General features: G+C 41.2%; 1 protein-coding gene across 2 annotated transcripts in view; it reads left to right on the top strand.

The window, feature by feature from the left end:
- LOC146310086 (junction plakoglobin a-like) overlaps positions 1-24,434 on the top strand; it is a 146,402-nt gene that overhangs the window by 5,666 nt on the left and 116,302 nt on the right. The window contains exon 1 of one of the 2 annotated variants that reach the window (XM_084743687.1): positions 20,577-20,645. The exons of the other annotated variant lie outside the window; for it this stretch is intronic. The gene's annotated coding sequence lies outside the window, so the exon portion shown is untranslated. Of the gene's footprint in view, positions 1-20,576; positions 20,646-24,434 lie in introns of those variants that run through there. 2 annotated transcript variants of the gene reach the window in all.

Below are 24,434 nucleotides of genomic sequence, written 5' to 3'. Positions count from 1 at the left end.
TCAGGGCTGTAGGGCCAGGACTTAGCTGCTGTTATTGTTAGTGCTGCTACTGATACGACTACTAGAGTAGTTAAAGCTGTCATTATCGGTAATACTTTTGCTAATTAGAGCCTGACTGATCCATCTGCCAGGCTGTTAATATTAGCTGATTTTAACTTACCACAAATATGTCCAGCCCGTCTGTTTCCTGAGCAGGCAGCTAACTTTGATTCTTATTTACATTTATTGTCAGGCCTGTAGTGATTATGACGGAGCAGTATTAAGTGCGAGAGTCTGCAGAGGAAGGGGGCAGAGTGGACGCACAGGGTCAAAACACAGGACTAACACCCACAAGACCAGGGTTTATGTCAGGTTTGAAACCAATAGTCAGTTGAATTATTTAAAGCAGCAATTCCCAAAGTGTGGGCCGTGAAAGCCCTGCAGGTGGGGCTTGAGACGTCATGGTATAAATAAATTAAAAAAAGCTTTTTTTAAGTTTGAAATTACCATAAAATATTTATGATTAATTAACAAAAAGGAGTCAGGCCTAATAAAACAGAGCCGTGGAACTGAAATGACATGTTATTCTTTATTTATCGGACCTAGTTTAACTGGTGTTGGACCGTATTTCATGACCTGTTACGTCAATACTGGAACATATTTTATATCTTTCATTGGTCATTGTCATTGCTACAACTAGTCTTATGTGTTTAAGGTTTGGGTGGTCCGCTGAAGATTTTCAGACTTCAGACTGGGCTGTGGTTTTCTTAAGTTTGGTAAGGGCTGACTTAAAGTTTCAAGTGTAATTTAACCCTGAAGGGGTTAACCATGTGTTTAAGATCACATGACTTACTTACATACTTCAGGTCCATTGCTGCCTGCCGTTGGTTCTCTCCAATGGTTTTGGGAATCAAGGACACAAGGTAATTCATTAATTATTTACAAAAGGGTTGTCAAATGAGATTATGTTGTAGTTCCCTATTTGATTGACGATTTGGAATTGATTGTAAAGATAAGTACAAATATAGAACAAACTAATTAATATGATGGAACGCTGAAGCTGCTCTTCTGTCTGGTGGTATGACCGCAGATACTTCTGTATCTCTTGCCTGACGGCAGCAGGGTGAACAGGCTGGAGCTGGGGTGGGTACTGTGTTTTAGTATCCTTTAGGCTCTGCAGGTAGATGTCACTGATGCTCGGTAGACAGGCACCAGTGACGTTCTGGGTGATTTTAATGACCTGCTGCAGAACCTTCTCTCTCCTGGGCTGTGCTCATCAACCTATTCTCTAGTTTAGGTATGAGTATTTAATGTTGGCTGGTAAGTGACACAGATTGATTGGGCTATTAAGAAAAACTGCCATAACAATTCTTGAGTATTTTAAACTAAAACTATACAGTAATTAGTGGTTTAAACACCATCAACTCATCAGACTCATCATTAGCTGACATATGGGCATTTAACAGTTTGACGGCATTACCATAGTGCTTATAATAGCATAATAACCTCAGTTGATAGAGAGTTTCTTAACAGGAAAAAAGCCAGCAGTAAATTTCACAGAGGAACAAAATGGATCTCATGCCTTCCTGCTGTAAAAGAAGAACTCAACCACCTTAACTCTTAATTATAATGATTCAAGCAGCAACCTTTCTGTCTGAAACCTGCTTCTCTAAACTTTATTCCAGCACTGCTTGAACAGTTCATGCAGCTGATAAATGGGGCCGACGTTACACATTACCTTCCAATTTCCAGCTGAATGAGGGAGCACTTAAATAAAGATTACGAGGGCTAGCTCATTAGCCACCTCTGCATTATTAGTGTTAAGACATACTGGAGCTGATCCCCATAGGCGTTACACTCACATTTGCATTAAGGTATTTAAGTGGTACTAGATTATTGGTTCAGATGAATGTGTTTGTAGAGCTGGTTAATTCAGTTCCTTGTTAAAAAACACTCATCAGAACTTAAATATTGCTTATATACAGACATGCTCTCAGGTTGTGTGCTCATATTTGTCTGCATTTTTTTAAGTCAGAATATTAAATACAATCTTGGAAGTATATATAGTATGTATAAAGGTTTTAATGTATAGCAGATAACCAGATGATCACAGCTCTGATCACAGTATAATAGTTTTGTGCAGTGTTTGCTGCTGCAGAAAAGGAATAAAGTGGCAAGTTTATGTGGAATTACAACAACTTCTTCCTGTACTCTAGGGCTGGACTGATATATCGTCTGTTGATGATTGGCTATATCCATTGTCGGTTGCTTTTTTGGGCTGATTTTTGGGGGTGATATTTGTCATTTTATATTGCTATGGTAATGGTTTGCAGACTGACAGCTGCAGCTCTGCGCCGTACTCTCATCCAGCAGCACAGTACACACCCACTTAGCTGGACCACGAGTGTGCTGAGCAGGGTGAGGAGTGAGAGATAAACAGCCTGTTGAATTAGACTCTTTACACTTTTTTCACGTGTTGATTTAAGGATTTAATTTGACCAAACCAGAGTTGATGATTGTTGGGAGAGTGGGCACATGAACAAAGACGGTTTTAGTGAGTTTTACATGATTTTCTGTCGAGTTTGAATGACCGGGAATTTTCTGAGGATTTAGCGAGCCATTGAAGCTTGTCTTGGTTCAGTAAAGAGAGAAACTTGTACGTTTATTTTGTTTACTGGATATAGTGAATGTACGCAGTGTGTGTAATGTAGTGAATTCGCCGCTTGCATGCATCTCTCACCTGAGACCTGAGAGGATGGGAGGGGGGACGAAGATATCACTAATTTCCAATTGATGGCCTGAAGATGGTCGAAAATTTAACATATCGCCCAACTCTTCACCAGAGTCCTGCACAGGTCCAGTTTTGCAAACCCGCCCCTGCCTTCACCTGCAAAAGTGAGAACGGACCCATTATGCACGTTGAATCTTTATCCACACTGAACCGTGAATATAAGCCCCACGACATGACCTGTCCCTGTGATTACACACACACACATACAGTCATTCACATGTGATCTCAACTGATGCAGTGCCTGTGCTCCTCCATAGTGAGCCTCACTTGCAGCTATCGAAACGCTAATACTTTTTGAAACTTTTTACAAGCAGCAAAGTCACTGCAAAGTCACTGCTTATTCTCTTATCACACCAAACTTGGCCTTTGATGATATTTTGTCTACAATTTGAGTATCCTCTGCTGGCTAATTTTGCCTTTATGTCATCAGTTCTAGCTATCATCTAGCCTTCATCTCAGTCAGTGACACGACACCCTGTAGACTTTACTCTACACAGCAGAGCTGGACCATGAAAAGCTAACTTAGCTGGTTAGCAGCTTTGAGTATGTTGTGATTTTTTTCCTTGTGCTGAAAAGAAAACTTACAAGAGGAAACACGATTGCTACTCTACCCACGCTCTCTGAGTTTTTGTCTTTAGCCTGACTCGTAGCAGCTAACTAGCTAGCTCACTTTCACAACAAGCCCCTCTAATCTCCGTTACACAGGTTACCCACAAGTCCACCTTCCTTAAAGGGCAAAGCTCACACACAGGTACAGTTGGTATTAGAGCTGCACAATATATCGTTTGAGCATCGTCGTCGCAATGTACGTGTGCGCAATAGTCACATTGCAGGTCCTGTGATGTAGGAGGCAAATGAACTAAACGTGTTCTCATCTAATTTCAAGGGTACCTGACACACACTGCGCGCAGCGATCTACCAATCACAATCGTTCTTAATCAGTTTGCCAAAGCAGACCACGCCCCTGTATATGGAGTGAGTCGCAAGATCAGTGCAGGTTAATTGTCCACAAGATGACAGCAGTGTAGCATAACATAAAGTGCTATTCAAGTCATCTGGTGAAAATTCCTTTATTTTTTCATATTGCAATATATATCACAGGGTTAAAAAAAAACGTGGTAAAAAGTTTTTTCCAATATCGTGCAGCCCTAGTTGGTATGTAATTTTAAGTCCATTACTTAAGCAAAAGTACTAATACCCCACCTTGAAAATACTCCACTACAAGTAAAAGTTCTGCATTCTAAAATTAACCAAGGTAAAAGTATGTCTGCATCACAGCAAAAATTACTGACAGTGTTGAAAGTTAATGAATATCTGATGTTTTTGGTTTAATATTACTGATGAATAATGTGTATCTTGGTAAGACCCTTTTGATGGGGTCTAGATAAAACCCTTGGAATATTAATACTGATATAAACATCCAGGGTTGCCTGGGCCATTGGGGCACACGTGCTTATGGTGTATGGCGAGAGGGGCTGCTGTCTGATGGGGCCGCAGCCCTGACTAGTGGCAGGCAGCTGCATAACATCACAGAGACAACAGTTAACTGGCACTGTGCATGAATAAAATATTGATGAATATTTAACTGACTAGTATTTCTGGTGCCAACTAGTGAGGCTGGCGACATTTAATCGTGTAGTCGACTAATTGCGCACATCCTTAATATGGACAAGCCAAAGAACCCTTCATGGTTCTAGAGCACCTTTTTTTTTTTTTTTACAAGGGTAACATGAGGCAAAACGTAGGGGAATAAAAACTGCTGATCCCTTTTTGCAGAGTTCTCTTCATGCTTATTGCTCCAGGTGCAGAGTAATAACTGAAAAATCAAAAGTGAAGGGGACAAAAATATGATTTTGAAAAGTGAGGAGGACATGTCCAGCCATCCCCAGTGGAAATTATGCCCTTAACTGAAAGAAGGGTTGAACAAGATAAGCTGAAATGCACCATCCAGGTTTCACAACATAAAGTGAGCTTTGGCAAATCTTTCATAAGGTGCTAGTGTCTGGACCATGTGTTTTTGTCCTCTTAGGAAACACACAGTGCATTTTAGTAAGAAATATTGAATATGAACAGAACAGTATTTGTTCACAATCACTCCACTGGGGAAACTTTAAGTTCATTCTGGTGTGAGGCAAATCAAATTGTGCTTCGAGGCTCCAGCAGTGAAGCAATGTGGGCTGAAAGCAGCACTGTGGAGGGAGAAACCCAGAGGGACAGGGTGGGACCTCTGTTACACTGACTGAACTGAACCATCATGAGCAAATATTTTCAAATCAAAAACAATCTGTTTTGTTTTCTATCTGAAAGGTGTTCGATGTCAGATGTGTAAACTGGGCATGACACCAGCAGCTGTGACAGAGCGGCTTAATTCTCACAGAGGACAGGCAGAATGAGGAGACGGCTGCAGGATATTTTACTGGCTGACATGAAAATCAATGCAGTGGTTGTAGAGACGCCACTCCTAAATCTACTCTCTCTGGGGATATGTGAGTGTGTTTGTGTATGTGTGTGTTTGTGTGTGTGTGACTGTTTGTTTCTTTTGTCTCAAACTCTCATCATTTCTCTCTTCCTCACTCTGACCTTGCTTTAGATCCGAATGTCTCTTTTTCTTCCATTTATTTATTTTCACTCTACATGCGAATATATCTCATCTCAATGTGTCTGTGTGTGTGAGTGTGTGTGTGTGTGTGTGTGTGTGTGTGTGTGTGTGTGTGTGTGTGTGTGTGTGTGTGTGTGTTTGTTTAACAAAACAAAAAAAAAAAAAAAACTACATCGGTAGCTCATGCTTGTGGGGACCGACAGGTTTGTAGGGACCAAAATACCGGACCCCACAAGTTTAAAGGGCTGTTTGAGGGTTATAAGTCGGTTTTAGCATGAGGGTTAGGGCGGAGATATACTTGCTTTAAACTACGTGTTCACATACGCACCCCTACGCATCCCTACGCTTCATGGCTGCCTCGCGTATCCTGCATCCATTTGGAGCGATGGTTGTCGCGTCCTCAGAAATTAAAGCGATGCATACGCGAACGGAAACGCATGATCAAACAGCAAGTATATCTCCGCCCTTAGAGTTAGGTTTAGGTAAGGGTTAGGTTAAGGGGTCGGGGTCAGGCTTTAGTGTTAGGGTAAGACATTAATTTAATGGGTAGGGTTAAGATGAGGGGCTTTTCTTAAAGGAAACCTTTGTGAGGGTTCTACCTAGAACCCATGATAAAGTGTTACACCTAGAATAAACAATGAAAGGTTTCACTCAGCACCCCCAACGTGAGGTTCTAAAGTAGAGCCACTCCTAGAAGAACCCACCAAGGGGGTTCAAATAAGAACCCTTTTATAATACAAGTGTTTTATGTATAACCCACCCAGGAGCCTCTACCAAACATCTCTTTATATTTCAAAGGTTTCATCTAGAACCCACGGAGGGGGTTTTACCGAGAACCCTTTAATGTTATGGTACAAAGAACCCTTGACAAACCACTTCTTCAGAATAGTGTTCTTCAGAAGCAAATGGTTCATGGTAGAACCTTCGATCTGCAGGAAGAACCTGTCTAAGAGTGTAGAATTTGGTTTAGGTTTAAGGTAGGATTTTGCACTTAGTTGTGTTGGGTAAGGCAAGGGCAGGGGGAGAGGGAATGAATGATTTCAATGACAGGTCTCCACAAAGATAGTAAAACACGGATGCGTGTGTGTGAGTGTGTGTATGTGTGATACAAAGAAAGAGAGGCAGAGAGAGATGCATACACAGAGCTAGATGAGAAGGAATAAACCAGGAATAAAGGAAAGGATTACACACACACACACACACACACACACACACACACACACACACAGAGAGAGCAAGGTATGACTGTGTGAAATGCAGTGTGTGAGTGTCATTCTCTCTCTCACACAAATCTTTTTATGGATAATATTTAATCTAGTTTTCTAAAATAACTACAACAGCATGCCACACAACATTCATAACATGTAATTATGTGAGTCACTAGATAGATCCTAGTAAAAAGCTACAAAAAAAAATCAACTATAAACTATTTTTCATGGCGGAGTGCTGAAGATGAATGAAGCAGCCTCTCAGTCTGAGGGAAGACGCCGCTCTTCAGTCTGGTGGTATGGCAAGGGATACTTCTGTATCTCTTGCCAGACAGCAGCAGGGTGAACAGGCTGTGTTTGGGGTGACTGCTGTCTTTGAGACAGGCAGTTTGCCTCTCTGATATCACTGAGGCTTGGGAGATGGGTACCAACAATGGTGTTCTGGACCAATTTATTGACCCGTTGTAGAGTTTTCCGGTCCTGGGCTGTGCACATCCCATGGTGCCAGTTTGTGATGCTTCCTTTGATCATGCATTCAGTTGGAGAATTGGAGAATTTAACAAGAACAGCATGGGAATTTTAACATCTGAAGGTATTGGATATAGTGAACTTACACAGTGTAAGGTAAATCCGTTTGCATACATCTTGTAACTGAAACTCAAGAGGACGGGAGGGGTGGGAGCAGAGACAAATACATTGCCAGTCGCTGGTTTATGTGCTGATGGTGGCCAGTTAGAAATTTTTAATGTATCACCCAACTCTATTCAAAACCTAATCCTTGCGTTCAGTCAGTGCGACTGTGGACTGCAGTGTTTCAGATTTCAGGAGGCTCGAGTCATGTTTGTGCAGCAGCTGCACTTGTGTAATTGCATTTGAGTTTTGTGTGTGACTGTGCAAGAGTGGAACAACTGACACAAGGACCACGCAAAGACCCTTACTCAACCGCAAACAAATAACATATTCTATAGGGAGAAAGTGTTAGCAGCCAGACACGAGGAGCAGCTGCCTCATGATTTACACGATCTCATAATTTGGACAAGGTATTCTTTAGGCCTCTGCGAGCTTAGCGAGGCAGAGGTCTGTGTGAGATACATTAGCAGCTGATAATGTGTGAGTTGGCGTTGCTGATAAGTGAGCACCAGCTGAAGGAGTGAAAAATTAAACCGTTATCACAAAGTGAAACATTAGAATGAATTTGAGAGTTTTATGCCAATTTCTAGCTTGGCAAGACAACAGAATACCACAGAGCCAGATACTGTGGGCAGCCCTGCCAAGCATGCGAGGACACACACTGATTCACAGGCTGCCTCAGACCTGATAACAGACAGTGTGTGTGTGTGTGTGTGTGTGTGTGTGTGTGTGTGTGAAGTAAAGTTTTGTCTCAAGTGAAACTGTTATTCTGAATGAAATATAGGCAGTGCTTATCGGCGGGTTAAATGTCTGTTTGTTGCAGAGAACGTGTGTGTTTCTGCAGTAGTTTGTGTCTCATAGGAAAACACTTTAATCACATATGGGCACGGCTTGTCTGGCTGTTAAAAGTCTGTGCGTGTGTTGTGCATTCTGCAACGCAGAGTAGATGAAAGCACCGATGAAAGGTCATCCACTCATTACAAGGTTTGATTCCCAGCTCGTCCTGCTCACAAGTGTCCTTGGGCACCCAGACCAGCCGCGTGGAACTGCAGCTTTACTGTTAGCGTGAATGGGTGAATGAGAGGCAAATTGTAAAGTGCTTTGGATAAAAGTGCTGTTTAAATGCAGTCATTTGTGCATGCGTGGGCAATAAATGACAGTTATATTTACTGAAATAGAGGCATTGTTTTTCTGGAACTGCTGTGATAAAAAGCTATTTCTTGTAATATCTATCTATCTGCCCTGCTTTCCAAGGAGTCCTGGACATTATTGCAGGAACAAACAATAAGAAAAATATGTACTTTACATCTGTTTGATAAATGCTTTTGTCCAAAGCAAGTTAGGGCATTGAAATTCAACTAGAAGAAGAGATAGACGTCCTCCCAAACAGACGACAGAATGAGATGTAGGTAAGTGCTCCCCTAGAGTGCTAGGGTGTAGTCTGAAATCTGCCCTGCAGCTAAAGATGCAGTGACTCTGCTGTCTTGAATTCAGCGGGAAGTTCATTCCACTCCTGTGGGTCAGAAAAGAAAAGAGTCTTGACCGAGGTGAGTGGCCAAGGGGTTCCCAGAGTGATGGGGCAACCAATCATCCAGAGGCAGGGGAGGGAAGCGGTCGCACTGGAGTTGAGAGTTTGATCGTGGCATGGAGAGAAAAGAAGAAGCAGTTCACTGCAGTCTACATCTGGATGTGAGCTGCAGCAGGGAGCCAGTGTAATGAACAGAGAAGAGGAGAACTTTGGCTTCGCTCAAACTGCAGGACTGGACTTGCCAAATACATGGCTTACACAGATTAATTATGTGATCGCTTCCCGAACAGATTTCACAATGCAGATGGATTTATTAGCATTTTTGAAATCCTGCTAAAATTGCATATCTGCTATTATAAAATCCTGTGGTTGGTTCATTTGCTTTCACACCACAAATGAACTCAACTGAGTTTCACCTTTCCAAGTGGTCTCGGTTTGGTTGTTTGGTCCTCACCAGGGTTCGACTGACAGCTTTCACACCAGCCCAAATGAACCGGACCGAGGTAGGTGTGGAAGCACCCTAAGACAGACTGTCCAAACTATTACTTGCAAGTGATCAGATAGGATTTGTTTGTCCAGACATCAACTTATCTGTATGGGTTGCTGAGGGTGCCGGTAACAGGTGATGGCCTCCAAACACTCATGCTGTACTGTTGTGGCTGTTGAGGTTCAGCAACCATGTATTTGTGTCTGTTCACAGACTGTTTTTGTCTGTGTTGTCCTCCATGCAGCATGGATTCTGCTCAGCTGCTCTCTTGGACTTCAGTCACTCTGGATTTGATGTTGTTGTGTGTCACAATTCGAGTGATGCCTAAGACACTTTCAAATCCAATTTGAGCATCCAGAGTATCCAGACTGAGACACATCTGAAGAAATCTGATTGGTCATGTCAAACCTCCTCCTGATGTGGCTTGAATCTGATTTGCAAAAATGTATTTTTATTTATTTATTTATTTATTTATTTTATTATTATTATTATTTTTATTTTTTTGTGTGTGTGTGTGTGTGTGTGTGTGTGTGTGTGTGTGTGACTGTCCAGACTTTCTAAAATTAATCTGGATACAATCTGGATGTAACAGATTTGTGTTGGCATTCTGAACAAGTGCCCAAGTGGTTTAACACCTGACAGGCAGCAGATTCTGGAGGTAGTTGCGGTATACCAGGCAGATGCTATGGTCTTCTTCTGGCAGCATCCTGCTGCCTCCCTGATTTCTCCGTTTCTGTCTTGTACATCTTTGTAGTCTCAGTGCATTGAATTGTACTAACAGTAATGGTCTTGCACCTGACTGCAAAAGCAAAAAAGAGATAGAAGTAGTGCTTTCACACCTCCACACACCTGCCCAGTCACTGCATGATTGCCAGATTGCCTGTTTGAGCACAGAAAAGTGCTTCTGATTAAGACTTTTTGTTGAGAAATGCATTTACTCTGCTTATTGCACCCAGATCAACTAACAATTTTTGATGACATAATGTGTAAGGTGATAAATTACTTTTTGCATGTATGGTTCTGCGTTTTGAGTATATTGTCAGTGGTTCCTTTGTATGTTTGTAGACATCTGGTTGATAACACACATGTATTCAGAACACAACATATACCCCAGATTCCCGTTGATGCTTACATTGGATGCTGTTGTGGATGCTTACAGTCAGGGGCCTCCACACATGCGACAGTCAAAAGGTTGAGTTGACATAGGTACACAACCGTATGGACCAGGGCACTATATAAGAATCTCACTGTGCTTTGTCCGTCAAGAAAGCTTGTCTTCAACCTTGTGCTTTGTCCTTCGTGCACAAATAAACCAACCACATTGAAACATCGACTTGTTGGTCGGATTGTGTAACTCCATTGCTCAGTCCTGTGAACTCATCTTTCATATTGTGTCTTCCCCTATAGGTAAAAATTCACACCTTAGTAAAAAGAAGTTAATGGATATTTTCCACAGTGGTAGTTACCACTGTTACCATAGAGATCCCAGTGCCTTTAAGTTTTTGAGAATACCCATAGAACATGGTTTATTTTTATTTTAATCCTGTCATTATTAAACTGTATGCACATGCAGGGCTCCGTGGTCAAGTTAGCAATGATAAATATGTAACCTCTGGGTAAACTTTCAAGTAAAGGCATATGGTAAAGGCAGAAAAAATATTTAGGCAACAAATCCACATGTGTGTGTTTAGGAAAAAAGCTACTTACCAAAGTTCACATAACATAAGGTAACATTGGTAATGTAAGGTAGCGTATGTAACGTAACATAATTTCCATACTTAGTTGCGTAACTTGTGCAACATCTTAAAAAGAAGTCAGTGATGACTTTAGGTTTCACACGGGATATGGGCCACTTCATGCTGAAATTCCTGTGTTTCTTTGACCCAGCCATACACCTCATCTCCTACTGACTTTCTCACTCTTTATACTGCCTCATCATGGTACATTAGAACATTGGTTCCCAATCTGGGGTCCTAGCCCCCCTTAGGGGTGCGCCAGAAATCGCATGGGGTCCCCAAGACTTTACCCGTTCTGAGGTCCTCAAAATCAGATTTGCACGTCAACCAAAATCACAATTTCAGGGTTCCTACACCTTTTCCAAAGTCAAAGTTAAACACTTTTCAAGCATTTTCAAGCTTGTGCTTTTATCAACCAAAATTACGTTTTGTGACATAACAGATAGGTGACTAACTGAAGGAAAACAAAATTTCATGTTTCAGAATGTGTCACCTGTCTGTAAGTAGACTTGACTTTCTTTAAGGGTTGCAGATTTTGTGTTTTCCTTAACCAGTAGTTGTAGTTTCTTTTTAAATTTCATTTTTTGTTTTTTTTTTTCGTATTTTAAGTTTAATTTAATCTTATCCACTGAACAGCTCTGCTGACCAAACAATGTCAAATGTGCATTTAATGCCATTTTTAGACTATTGATTCATTATCAATTAATATGTTTCATTGATTGTATTCTTATTGTCAATTAATCAATTAATGATGAACCATTAACTTCCTGTACAATCAGCAAATATCTGAATTATTTTATTTCTTTATCTGAAAAGTTAACTGACTAATTCATTCATCTATCCATCCATTGTCTGTAACCGCTTATCCCTGACATTGGGCGAGAGGCAGGGTACACCCTGGACAAGTAGTGAGTTAATCTCAGGGTACTAACTAATTCAGTCAGGCAGCAATTTATTATTGCAGTTTCAAGCACTTTATCCAAAATCCAAGGAAAAAAGGTTGGGAACCACTGCGTTACAACATGACATTAGGTGGGCGCTTCATAACAAGACAGAAAATGATGTAAAAGACATAACAAAATGAATCAGACAAGAGACGGAGACTCGACCGTGGAGAAAAGGTGAGGTTTAGTCAGCTTCACACAGAGTCTGACTTTTTACTTTTATATTTTGAGTATATTTCAGAGCCTGAAGTTTTTCACTTCTGCTTGAAAAAACACATTGAATCAGTAACTCAGTACTGAAGCTGGAGTCTCTGCTCTCTTTACATCCACCAGACGTCATGGACAGAAACAGTCTTTTTACCTCACAGGACACAGGAGTTGTAGGACTTTGTGTTTGTGGTTGTTAATTAGTTTGTGTTATTGTCTGACTTCTGAGTGACTGTGATGTTTTAACATGTTTGTTGGAGGATGAACTAACGTTGCTGCAGATCGAGGCAGTGGTAGACCAACAACTCCTGTGGCGGGGTACCTACAGCGTCATAGTCTGAAGCGTAAGGGCACTGACCAAGCTGCCATGTTTAACGCTTCGGGAGAGAGAAGGGGCTGGATATAGTGAACCTTTTGACAAGTGAAATCCTTCTATCGTTTTTTTCCTCAAAACAGCTCCTGGTTTATCATCATTCTTCTGTCCGAGAATTATTATCAGATCGTATCACTCCGACTGGTCAACTGCTTCCTCCTGGCTCCTTGTTAATGACGGCAATCCAGGAATTTAAACCTGTTCTACGCTTCTGATAAGACAACATGGTTAATAGCATGATGGGGAAGACCAAAATGGAATGGAAATATTTCAGCGTTATACTGATATCAAGTGGATGATGTTTCATTAAGCCTGCTGTACGTACAGTGGTAGTGAATATGAGGTTAAAGCAGGGAAGCTCGTCTCCGGGGCTCAGAAGCGCTCTGATTGGGCGAGAATGAGTCACATTCATGTTCTCTAATGAGCTGACAGGGCGCATCAGGGGTGAGTGTCTAGGCTGCGGAGTGTGTCTGTGTGTGTGTGTGCAGGCGCAGTCCTATGCCAATATGTGCACATGTCTCTGCCACTTTAAATGTGTGTGTATATATGAGTGGCTGTGGGTGCGTGTGTGTGCATGAGTTATTGCACCTTAGGGCTCAGCAGAGTATTGAGGCCAGTTGAAACAGGGTGACATCAGAGGTATGCAAATCACATACACACACCGAGAAACACACACATCAAACATTTTCACGCACACACGCACATTTTTCTCTCTCTCTCTCTTCTCTCTCAACCATTTAAATTCCAGCACAAACTTCAGTGAGATACATCTTCCCAGTTGTACCCAGTATTCATTATAATTACATCATGGTCTGTTGGTCCACTGCTCTGCTGGACTCCCACCATCCCTCCTCTACGAGCTGCAGCCGTACTGTTAGCTGCAGGGGCCTCGATACCTACAGCTGGGCAGAGCCTGTATGGAACGTGCCAATCAAGCAACACATCCACAGAACACATTCTCGGAATACAAAGTGGACCGGCGTTTTCATGCGCCAGCGGTGTACTTTGGAGAAAAATCCTTGAGAGTTTTGATGTAAAACGCAGCAGTAGTATGTTTTTTTGATGGCATGGTTCGGCATCTCAGTTTGACAAGCACATGTTTGTGTTTTTATTCTGGGACTAACCTATGTTTTTTTTTTTTTTGTCTGTAACTGGTTGATTCCACTCAGCGCGGCATGACTCTGCCACTGTTCTGATCCGTCCTCCACATGTCTGCAGCCCCCACCAGCAGCGTTTCAGAAACGTTTCAGCAGCGGTGCGTTTTGCCCGCCTGATTATAGTTTCTTGCTCACATTTACTTGATTTGGTCCTCTTTTCTTGCTCTTTGTGCTTCTTCCAAGGATAAGTACACTATGTAGTTTAACAGTTTCTTTTGTCTGTCTTCATGCAAGTCTGCATGAGGTCTTTTATTTTGAAAACTGACCAAATTCTCTCAGTTTTTTTCTGTCTGACTTTCTGTCTGCTTCATCTGCTCTATCTAATTGATGCGCCATCTATCAAAAATAGGCTCAGCACATATTTTGAAGTGGAGCAGAGTGGAGAACCGCTTGTGGGACGTGCCCAGGCGCTGGTTTTCATTGGATATTAGCCAGGTAGCCAAGTGCCCAACAAACCTACTTAATTACAGTAATTCCACCCCAGTTGTAAGTATTGATCTGCTCACCCCGGCCTTTACCTGCTGAAACTTTTCACTCAGTCTTTAATCTCCTCCCACACCCAGTCCTGCCTCTGCTGTCTCACCTTGAAAACTCTCCAGGATCATCAGAACAGGCAACATTGATCCACCCACATGCACACGGCTAATGGTCATGTTAGCACCTTCCCTGATATGTATGAGACATTAAAGGAGCGATCCGCGCTGACGCTACAAGCGGCGTGGCTACTAGATCGCCTTGCTCAAAGAGTCTTCGGCAGAGGATTCACAGGGAATCAAATCTGCGATTCCGCTGACAGACCGAAAAGGTTCCCAAAATGTTCCTGTAATCTTTCCACCGAGAAAATGATCCCCGAACAGCAGAGAGTGGTACCTCTGCTCGTTGCCATGGTGAACCTCAGCAAGTCTGAGCTGCAGGTGTGTGTGTGTGTGTCTGCGCGTGTGTGTGCGAGCAGGTGAGAGAGGGAGTGATTAAAATTAGGCGGATTTTCAGCCACAATCCTCTCCTCACCATGTTCACTCACCCCTCCGCTAGCCTCAACTCATGTGTGTGTGTGTGTGTGTATGAACCTCAGCATGCATTTGTGTGTGTCTGTGAATGTTGAAGTGTGTGTGAGAGAGAAACACTGAGGGCAGCAGAGCTATACACCAGTCGACAGTCTGCATGATAATGAGCTGTTAGGCAGCAGGCTTTACCTTACACACACACACACACACACACACACACACACACACTCACACACATGCATTTCTTCTTCATCCCTCGTTTCCTCCCTCCCATGTCTTTTTTCTCTTTCTCTTCTTTTTTTATCAGCTTTGCTCTTATCGTTTCTGTCTCGGAGCTTAGCCCTTTCTTCTCTTCAGTCAAGCATGGCACACACACACACTTGCACACACACACACACACACACACACACACACACACAGACATGCATACACACAAATCATCTCAAAAAACACACACAAGTACAGTGCACCGCATACACAGAAACATCCGTCCACACTGCTGACGGGCAAACACACACATGCATACATTTGTATACACACACCATTCCTCTTGGATGCACACGTGTGTGTGTGTGTGTGTGTGTGTGTGTGTGTGTGTGCGTATGTGTGTGTGCGCGTGCACATGCCTTCCTGTCAGACTGCCCTACTCTACATTTGCTGTATCTGTGCCAACCCACCGGCCAAGCTCAGTCCACCTCTCCTTCTTTCATTCAGTCATTATATCTGCCTCTACTTACTGTATGCTTCTATTTCTCTCTCTCTCTCTCTGTGTGTGTGTGTGTGTGTGTGCAGCTTATCAATGTTTGTAAAAGCAGCCGTGGTGACAGGGGAGGTGGAGAGAAAAGAGGAGGAGGAAAGGAAATGAGATTGAAGAGGAGTGAAGGGGAATAAAGATGGAGAACGACAGAAAGAAAGGAGGGAGGAGAGGAGGGAGGTAGCCAGCGGGGCAGGATGGAGCCTTGTGTGTGTGTGTGTGTGCGTGTGTGTATAGTGGGAGTGTTAGGAAGTGAAGCCAAGTGTAAAGAAATAATCTTGACAAAGCCTGGAAATGTTGCAGCTCAGCAGAGGCCGGAGCCAGCACGCAGCACGAATGTTGATAAATGTTTATTTCAGTGACTTAATGAGTGTACCTGTCATTTACAAAATCACAACACAATACCTGCATTACTTGCTTCTGTTAGCAGTCTGATGTTTCATTGTTGTCCTGATTAATAAACTATGATGTTAAAATGAGTGGGGGTTTTTCTGCCAGGTCCAGCATTTGCTACCCTGGACTCAGCCCTCTGAATCACTGCCCACGTCTCTCACAGTGATGTTCTCATTATCTCTGCCAGGAAATAAGTCTGGAGGGGGTCATGTGTTTAGTTCGTGTGTATGTGAGTTTTACGGAGGTGGAAACTAAGTACAAATACTTTGTTACTGTACTTAAGTCGATTCTTAACTTACTTATTTTTATTTTATTTATTTATTTTATTTATAATTTATTTTTCTGACAACCCTTAAGTTTTACTCCCCTTATTTTAACACACATAGGTGTTATTTCTACTAGTTTCATTCATTCATTTTGGATTATTTTTATTTCGTATCATTGCGCACCACCAACCCAACATCGAGATTCCAACTTAAATGGATGGTACAATAACACATAGAAAAGAGGAGGTGGTGTATCCATCGGTGCATATCGTGCATGACAGGCGTAATAAGACGAAAATGACATAAAAGATGTAATGACACGGTAAAAACATAAAATGTAATAACAAGACAAAATCAACTTAAGATGTAAGAAGACAAAAAAGATGTAAGAAGACAAAAAAGATGAAAAATATGTAAGCCAATGAAAACAAAGTAAAAGACATAAGATGAAAACGGTGTTAAAGACATGAAACAAAAATAATGCAAAAGACAACAGAAATGTAGCAAGACAAAATAGATGTAAGAAGACGGAAAAAAAAATAAGATAACTCAACGCAAGATATAACAAGATGTAACAAGACAAAAAAAAAAAAAAGACAAAAACTGCGTAAATATAACAATGTGAAAATTACATTAAAGACATAAAGTGCATCAGATAAGAGAGGAAGACTCGATGGTGGAGCAAAGTGAGGTTTAGTCAGCTTTCACAGAAACAGTCAGTAGAAATGTTCTTGAGAGTATGACTTTTTACTTTTATACTAAGTACATTTCAGAGCCTGTATGTTTTCACTTTTGGTTGAACAACAACGTTGAATCAGTACTTCAGTTCTGTTTTCCAATGGGAAACTGAAGCCACCGTCTGTGGTCTTCTTACCTCGCAGGACACAGGAGTTGTAGGACTTTGTGTTTGTGGTTGTTAATTAGTTTGTGTCATTGTTTGACTTTGGTGTGACTGTGATATTTTAAAATGTTTGTTGGGGGCTGAACTTACATTACTTGCTGCAGATCGAGGCAGTGGTAGACCAACAACTCTTGTGTCTTGCAAGGGAAAATTACTGTTTTTTTCAATGGAGTTTTGCAGCTGTGAAGAGCACAGACAGCACCTTTGGTTTGCCATCAGAAAAGTCTGTCTTACAGCAATTTAAAGCAGGGACAACATAAATATAGTGTAGACTTAAACTGATATTGATTTGGGGCGGGCTAAAATCACTGCTTGTGTTAAACAAGTGATGTAATGGCTTCAGCTCCATGCTGTTGAGTTGCTCAGACTCACAGAGCAGCTGCAGCAGTGAGAGCAGAGAGGTTTTGTTGCATCCACATAGCAACTAACATGGACCAAATACAGGAAAGTGTGTGAAAACTGACATGCCATTATTTTGAATTTGGATTAAATCTGATTTCTTTTTTATATGCTTACTATTATGCATTTTGGAAGACCTTTAATTTCATGGACTATTTTGGATTTCAGTTTACACTGACTTTAAAGCTAAAGTGAAAATAGTAGAATGAAACCAGATATAGTAAAGCCGTGGTTCCCAAACTCAAGTCTTCCTTGTTTATTTCCCCTACATAGATCATATTCACTCAACTTTGTTTCACTCTTTATTTCTGTCCTGGTCTCCCACCGGGCAACAGATGGTGAAGCACCTGCTGCAGTACCACCAAAACTGCCAGGCGCAACCAGCGGAGATTTGCATGCTTGAAGTTCCACCAACATGACCATCACCCCACCATACCTGAAACAAGTGACAAGTCAGCTGTCAATAAAACAGAAAAACAGAATTGTCAAAAATAGAATTACTGCCTCACAGTTATTTGTCTCCACAAACCAATCAAGTTACAGTTTATATTCATGTCTGTCTCATATAATGTCTTTGGTAAAGACTTTGAAGGAATTTAATATGCACTATATTCACCTGTAATTTCAAAGGGATGTAATAAAAGGTATTAATTGTATTTTTCAGCAAAATGGAAGTTCTCACTATACATGTGTGATTCCACTGAATAATTATCAGTGAGAAACATGCTGTCTTCACTTGAAGACTATTTATACAGAGGAGGACAGAGGACTGATAGAGAGCTGAACAGTATGATGTGTTAATGTTATCACCTCGTCATTTTATCCTATTATATATTTGTCTTTAATTTTGTCATAATTAACATATGAATTTGTGCGTAATGGCCAAAAATGTGTTTAGACGCTGTGACCTTTGACGCTCAAAATGTAATCAGTTCATCTTTGAGTCCAAGTGAGCATTTGTGTCAAGTTTGAAGAAATTTCGTCAGTTGTCGTTGTTTTGCCAGTGACAAGTACGTCTCAAGTCCCAAGTCAAAAAAAGGCAAGTTCCACATAAACTTTTTGAGTCCCAAACAAGTCAGTACTCTTCACCCAGTGTTACACCATTTAAACAACAGAGCTTTGATCTACTGTTCTTTGTGCAACTTCAAATGTTGAACAAAGTTGGAAGTTGTCACGTCTCTGTCTGTAATTTTCGATCTGTGTGTTTTTTGTCCACCACTTGTACTTTTTATATGTGAATGAAATGATGTTTGGGGTCATTGAACTGGAGCTCGGTGACGTATTATTACTTGACTGGATGCTGTCAGACTGGCTCACACAAAGTGGATCTTGGGAATAAAGTGTCAACCTGCTGAGAATGAATAGCATTAACTAGAGCTGCAGTGATTATTTTCCGTGTCGATTAATCTGTCAGTTATTTTATAAATTAATCAATTAATTAATCCTGTCACAATCTTGTCCTGTGAAAAATAGGCCCTGTAACAATTATTTTCATTATTCATTAATCTGGATTATTTTCTTGATAAATCGTTAGCAGGTGAGCAGAGCAGAGCAGGAGCGAGCAGGGGAGGATTGGATGGAGCATGGAGCGTCTTTTTTTAAAAAAAAGATGGAGCACTGCCTTATCTCCCGCTTCGTCCCGCTCCGATTTCACTCAGGTACCGCTCAGACCGCGAGTCTGACGTGTGTCCTCCAGAGCTGCCTCTCCTTCTTCACCTCCTCAGTGTGTGTCAGTGTCCACTTTGCTGTCTGCTGTGGTCTAAAACGTCCTCACTGATGTAAACTGAGTGAAACTGATGTAAATCATCCTGCTGTCTTAATACAAAAACATGAATATCGCGCAACATTTAGTCATTATATAGACTGAGCTGAAAAAAAGTGAGGATTTTTCCTCTGAGGACAATATTTTATTAAAGAAATAAAGTAATTCTAATCATAATAATAGTGAAGAAATAAAAAACATGCATGTTTGGACCTCTTTTCTCCTGCAACAATTTCTTTCATTATTGATTAATCTTTTGATTATTTTCTCGATTAATCAAGTAGCTGTTTGGTCCATACAGTGTCAAAGATATTGATCTGTGTTTTCCAAAGTCCAAACCAGGAAAAACACAGAAAATATAATAAGAAGCTATAATCAGAGAATCTTGACTTTTTTTTAGTAAAAAAAATATTCAGACCGATTAATCGATTATCAAAATAATTGGCGATTAATTTAATAATCAATTAATCATTGCAGCTGTGGTCTTATTGTCAGTCGATTCAGGAAATGAAGGGAAATTTATTGATTCATGGATTCACTCTTTTTAAATAACAGACTTTTTAATTTTTGGGTGTGGGGGAAGATATCAAGCATGTTGAAGTTGAAGTTGAAAGGCTGATGTCTGAAGTCACGAGTCAAGTCTTTTTTGATTTTGTAAAGTTGAATCTAAAGTCGTCAATGTTGTGACTTGAGCCTAACTTGAGTCCAAGTCACGTGACTCGAGTCCACACCTCTGGCAGTAAACAATAAGAAGTACAAGTACTAGACTGAGCACCCATTTCAAGTGTCAAAGTACTGGCCTGTGTGTGAAGAAAGGAGCCACCACAGAGCACTTCAAAGTGGCTTCAGGCTGCACAGTGTGTGAGGTGCCACAGAGAGAGAGAGAGGTCCAGACAGAGCCTGAGGAGAAGAGAGTGAGGAGATGGGGGGGGGGTGATGATTTTTCTTATAGAGAGAGAGAGGGGAAGAGATGAGGGGATGGGAAAGCGAGCCATGTGATTGGATGTTTGTAGACGGAGAACGAGCAAGAGAGAGAGAGAGATGTGCTGTTATGTGAGAGCAGATCAGAAAAATACTGAGCTTCTGCGGCTCTGTGTGTGTGTGTGTGTGTGTGTGTGTGTGTGTGTGCGTGTGTGTGCGTGTGTGTGCGTGTGTGTGTGTGTGTGTGTGTGTGTGTGTGTGAGAGAGTGATGGGCATGTAGGAGGACTGAAAAGCCTGTCTCCTCTTCTTACCATCACACGCTCTTCTCCCCCTTGTTATCTCCTTTCTCCTCACTTAGTTCTTCTCTTTTCCTGCTCTTCATCACCTCTTCCTCCTCTTATTGTCTTAACTGCTCTCTTCCACTTTTCTCTCCTTCCATTTCCCCACCTCTCTTTCTTGATTACACCTGTCATCTTTCATCTTCCTCTTATTTCTGTCATTACCAGCTCTGACGTCCGCCCCCCGATCTCTCTCTCCTGGCCTCTGTGTGTGTCAGGGTGACCAGAGCAACCGGGCTGCTGAGGGGTGGTTGACCTGTTACCAAGGTAACAATGTACCGTTTTTTACCTCCCCGCAAGCCATGTATTAAAATTCACCTCAAATAATCAGATCATAACCACACTGCCAAAACTATGAACAGGCGAGAGCAGCATAAGCAGGGACACGTCCACATGAACAGGACTCAAAAGAACAGTGAACTTATTCTTTTGAAACAGGCTTTTATTAGAGACAGGATCATTTATCAGTTCAGTTTTCCATGTAAAAAATGAAAAGTTGAATTCAGTTTTATAAAATTGTATTTTTCGCTCACCAGATCATTGTGTAATTAAGATTCTGGAGGTGTTTTCCTGATTTTCTATTTGAGAAATGTTGGATAGAAAAATGGGAAATTGAAAAATTCACTCCTATCAGTGTCTTGGGCAGCCTCAGGGGGGCGGGCTCTAAACACGGCTGCATTCATGGATCATATGCTGTCGTAGGTGAGTCTTGACGTATTTTACCCCTAAATGCACAGAAGCATCAACTAATGAGGAAGACTCTGTTCATGTAAGTAAATATAAATATTTACCAATAAATATAAATATACAACATATAGCTTGAGCACTGTATATAGTGATTTTCATGTATTTCCCAGGATGACAAAGCTAAATGTGCTAGCCTTGTTATGCAGTTTGTCCATCTACTTCATAAAGATGTAGAGATGAAGCCACAGATTAAAATGAAAAATAAAAACATGTAATAGTAGTCTAACTTCTACACTCTGACATTGTTTCTTATTTAAATCTGTGTAGCAGCTTCGTCTCTGTGTGTTTATGAAGAAGATGGACACACTGTTAGCTACACAGGCTAGTGCATTTACCTTTTTGGTCCTGGCAATATGTGAAAATAGCTATATTTAATGTTCAAGCTATATGATGTATATTTACATAAACAAAGAGTCTTCCTCATCAGTGTAATCTGACATGGTTTGTTACACAGAACCATCTGGGAAGTCGTCCTTAGAAACTGTTTAGAAAAGGGCAGGCACTTTCAAAAACACTTGGCAGGAGATTGAATGAATCTCACCCAGGCTAACTTCAACCAATCAGATCAAACTCTTGCTGAAGCCAGCTGGGAGAAGAGCAAAAATATATTTTCCACGGACAAAAGCCTTCAGTGCCTTTCTTTGCTCTTCTTTCAATAAAGAAACTCTCCAGTTCTGATATAACTGATGATATCACAGTATCCACGCTAACCTCTTCAGGAGCCAACATTGTTTGCTCGTGATCTCGCAAATCCAGCTGCCTCACAAGATAATCATGCCAAACGTTCATTTTGAGGGGAAAAAAAGATGAAAAATGACCGCTCCAATTCTTCTATCTAGGAAAGCAACTCCAAAATCTTATACAGTGATCTGGTGAACAAAAAATACAATATTAGAAAATTGAATTAATTGTTCCAATTGTCTATTTTTCATTGTTTTTAATAATAAATATTATTAATAAGGAAAGTAGAACTGATAGGCGTTACGTGAAGCAGACAGGACTTTTACTTCCTTCATTTTTACCTGCTGTCTTTATCAATTCGATAACATGTCACATTTTATTAAAAGCTTTCTGGCAGGTCTAAATGTTGATGCTGCTCATCAACATCTGAATCGCCTTCAGCAGTTACAGAGCTCTCACAGAGCTGCAGTGTTCCAGTGTTGTTGTTTTGCCCGGGGTTTTATCTGTCAGGCAATATAGGCACAGACATTGATACTCCACTTGCAGATATGTCAGCTTTGTTCAGTGGAATAGATTAGGCTGCCATCTTTGTTGTGTACAGTAGAGAACTGCACTGGGATTGTGGTTAGGACTGTGACTAAAGATCATTTTCACTGTCGATTAATCTGACAATCAAACCAATTCGTTGATTGTCAAAGTAGTTGGTAGCTAATTTAACAATAGAATAATAATCAATTAATCCATTCATTTTGCAGTTCTAATTGGGGTCCTGTGGCACCCAAATCTTGTGGGATCATATGGGTTTAACTCGTCTGTGAGTGGGCGGTCAAAAAATAAAATGTGGGTCCTGGGATTTAGTTAGTTAACTAGAAGATGGAGTCGACAAATGAAGTTGATAGGAGGATTAAAACGTTTTTTAGAAAAGAGAAGGTGAAGAATGTCTGAAATTTGTCACTGGCAAAGATGAAAAAGGATCGACATTGTTAGCTGCAACATAAGTGTACAGAAGCAGGATCAAGAAAAGAGTTTGTGGAAAAGGCACCGTATTCTCGTTCACACATCTGGTGCCCGTGTCACTCTGCTCTGCAGTTGCACAACAGACTGACTGTCCTCTGAAAATCCAGTTATCATTTCCAAAACCTGGCTGGAACCAGTTTCCCTCCATCTCCGTTGTTCCCGTTCGCCTGACTTTACCACAGAGAGCTGCTCTCGTCACTGCAGATCAGCTGGTTATTCAGAAGCTGGATTCACTCACCTCTTCACTAAACACTCTTCACTGTCTGGGTTTAACTTAACAGAAGAAGAATAAACCGTTTGATTACGTGATCTAGTGTTCCTAACAAACATTTAGGATGTTTTAGGTGGTGGACTGCTGACATCAGTCCATCCACAACCATGACATGGGGCCCACATTGATTTTGTGGATAAACCCACCCATATATCAGCCCATGTTGTCCCCATGTAGTACTCACATAGAGCCTAAAGGGATAGTTCACCCAAAAATGAAAATTAATTTTTTATGTTTTTTTATGTCGGAAAACTGGTCGCCATTCACTTCCATTGCTTGGGAGATTGTGCAACGCTGTTTTCCTGTGAAACTCCAGCAGTGTTTTGTGGACTAAAAAACTAAACCTGACTCTTAATGGGCATGATGGCGAGTCAATAACGACTGAAATTTAATTTCTGGGTGAACTATTCCTCTAAAACTGGGAGCTAAATGGGTCTTGTGTATGTTGCCCAGTAGGGCCCCCCCTCGCACCAAGTGTAATCCTGCAGGAAATGTGGGCAGTTGGCATGGGGCCACTATGGAACCCGTGAGTAATCCCATACAGGGCCCTGGTATCAGCCCATTTACCACCTGCATGGGCCCCACACACAAATGTTGTCTACTTGATAATGTTACATGAGCTTTCCTTTAATATTTTTATAGTGCAGTCCTTAAATCTGAATGCAAAATGCAAGAAGATATATTTGGAGGACATTCTGCTATTGTTACTGTGTCTGTTGTCTACTGTTGTTACCTTGCATGCCTGTCTTACTGCAGGTGTACGCATCTTTTGTTTTTATTGTTGTATTGTGTGCCGTCTGTTAACCACCTGTCCGTGGCTCTGTTTCAGACTGTATGTCTTTTATGTAATGCTTGTTGTGTGTCTTGCTGTCTTCAGTCCCTATCCCCTGTCCTCCTGAGGCTGTTTGCCAGGCTGCCACTTTAAATGAGCATTTGTTCTTAATGACTTGCCTGGTTAAACAAGGTAGGTAAGGTAAAATAAATAAAATTTACATTATTAAGATAGTGCTAATTTGTTAGTTAATGCTGTTGTTTCTCCTGAGCTTGAAATGGGAAAGCAAACTACATCACTGAAGCCCATTTACTCCAAGCTTCTCTCTAATATTTTAGTGACAGGAATTTCTGAGCTAAAACTCTTACAAGGCTTCATTTGCATGCACGTCTACTGAAGACCGTAAATCCTGATCATCAATTAATCTTCAATTATTAAAATTCAACAAAAACGTGAAGAGTGAATTATTCAATGGCAAACTCTCTTTCTCCAGATTATTTCCTTCCGCCGCGAGCTGCTCCTGTTTACAGTGTGTGTGACTCGATGTGTGTGTGTGAGCGTACATACA

The sequence above is a fragment of the Lutjanus erythropterus genome, chromosome 19, assembly GCF_056507025.1.
Source record: "Lutjanus erythropterus isolate fLutEry1 chromosome 19, fLutEry1.hap2, whole genome shotgun sequence".
In the NCBI taxonomy this organism is placed as follows: domain Eukaryota; kingdom Metazoa; phylum Chordata; class Actinopteri; order Lutjaniformes; family Lutjanidae; genus Lutjanus; species Lutjanus erythropterus.
Note: the sequence above shows the minus strand (reverse complement) of the source record. Positions and strands in the feature narration are given on the sequence as shown.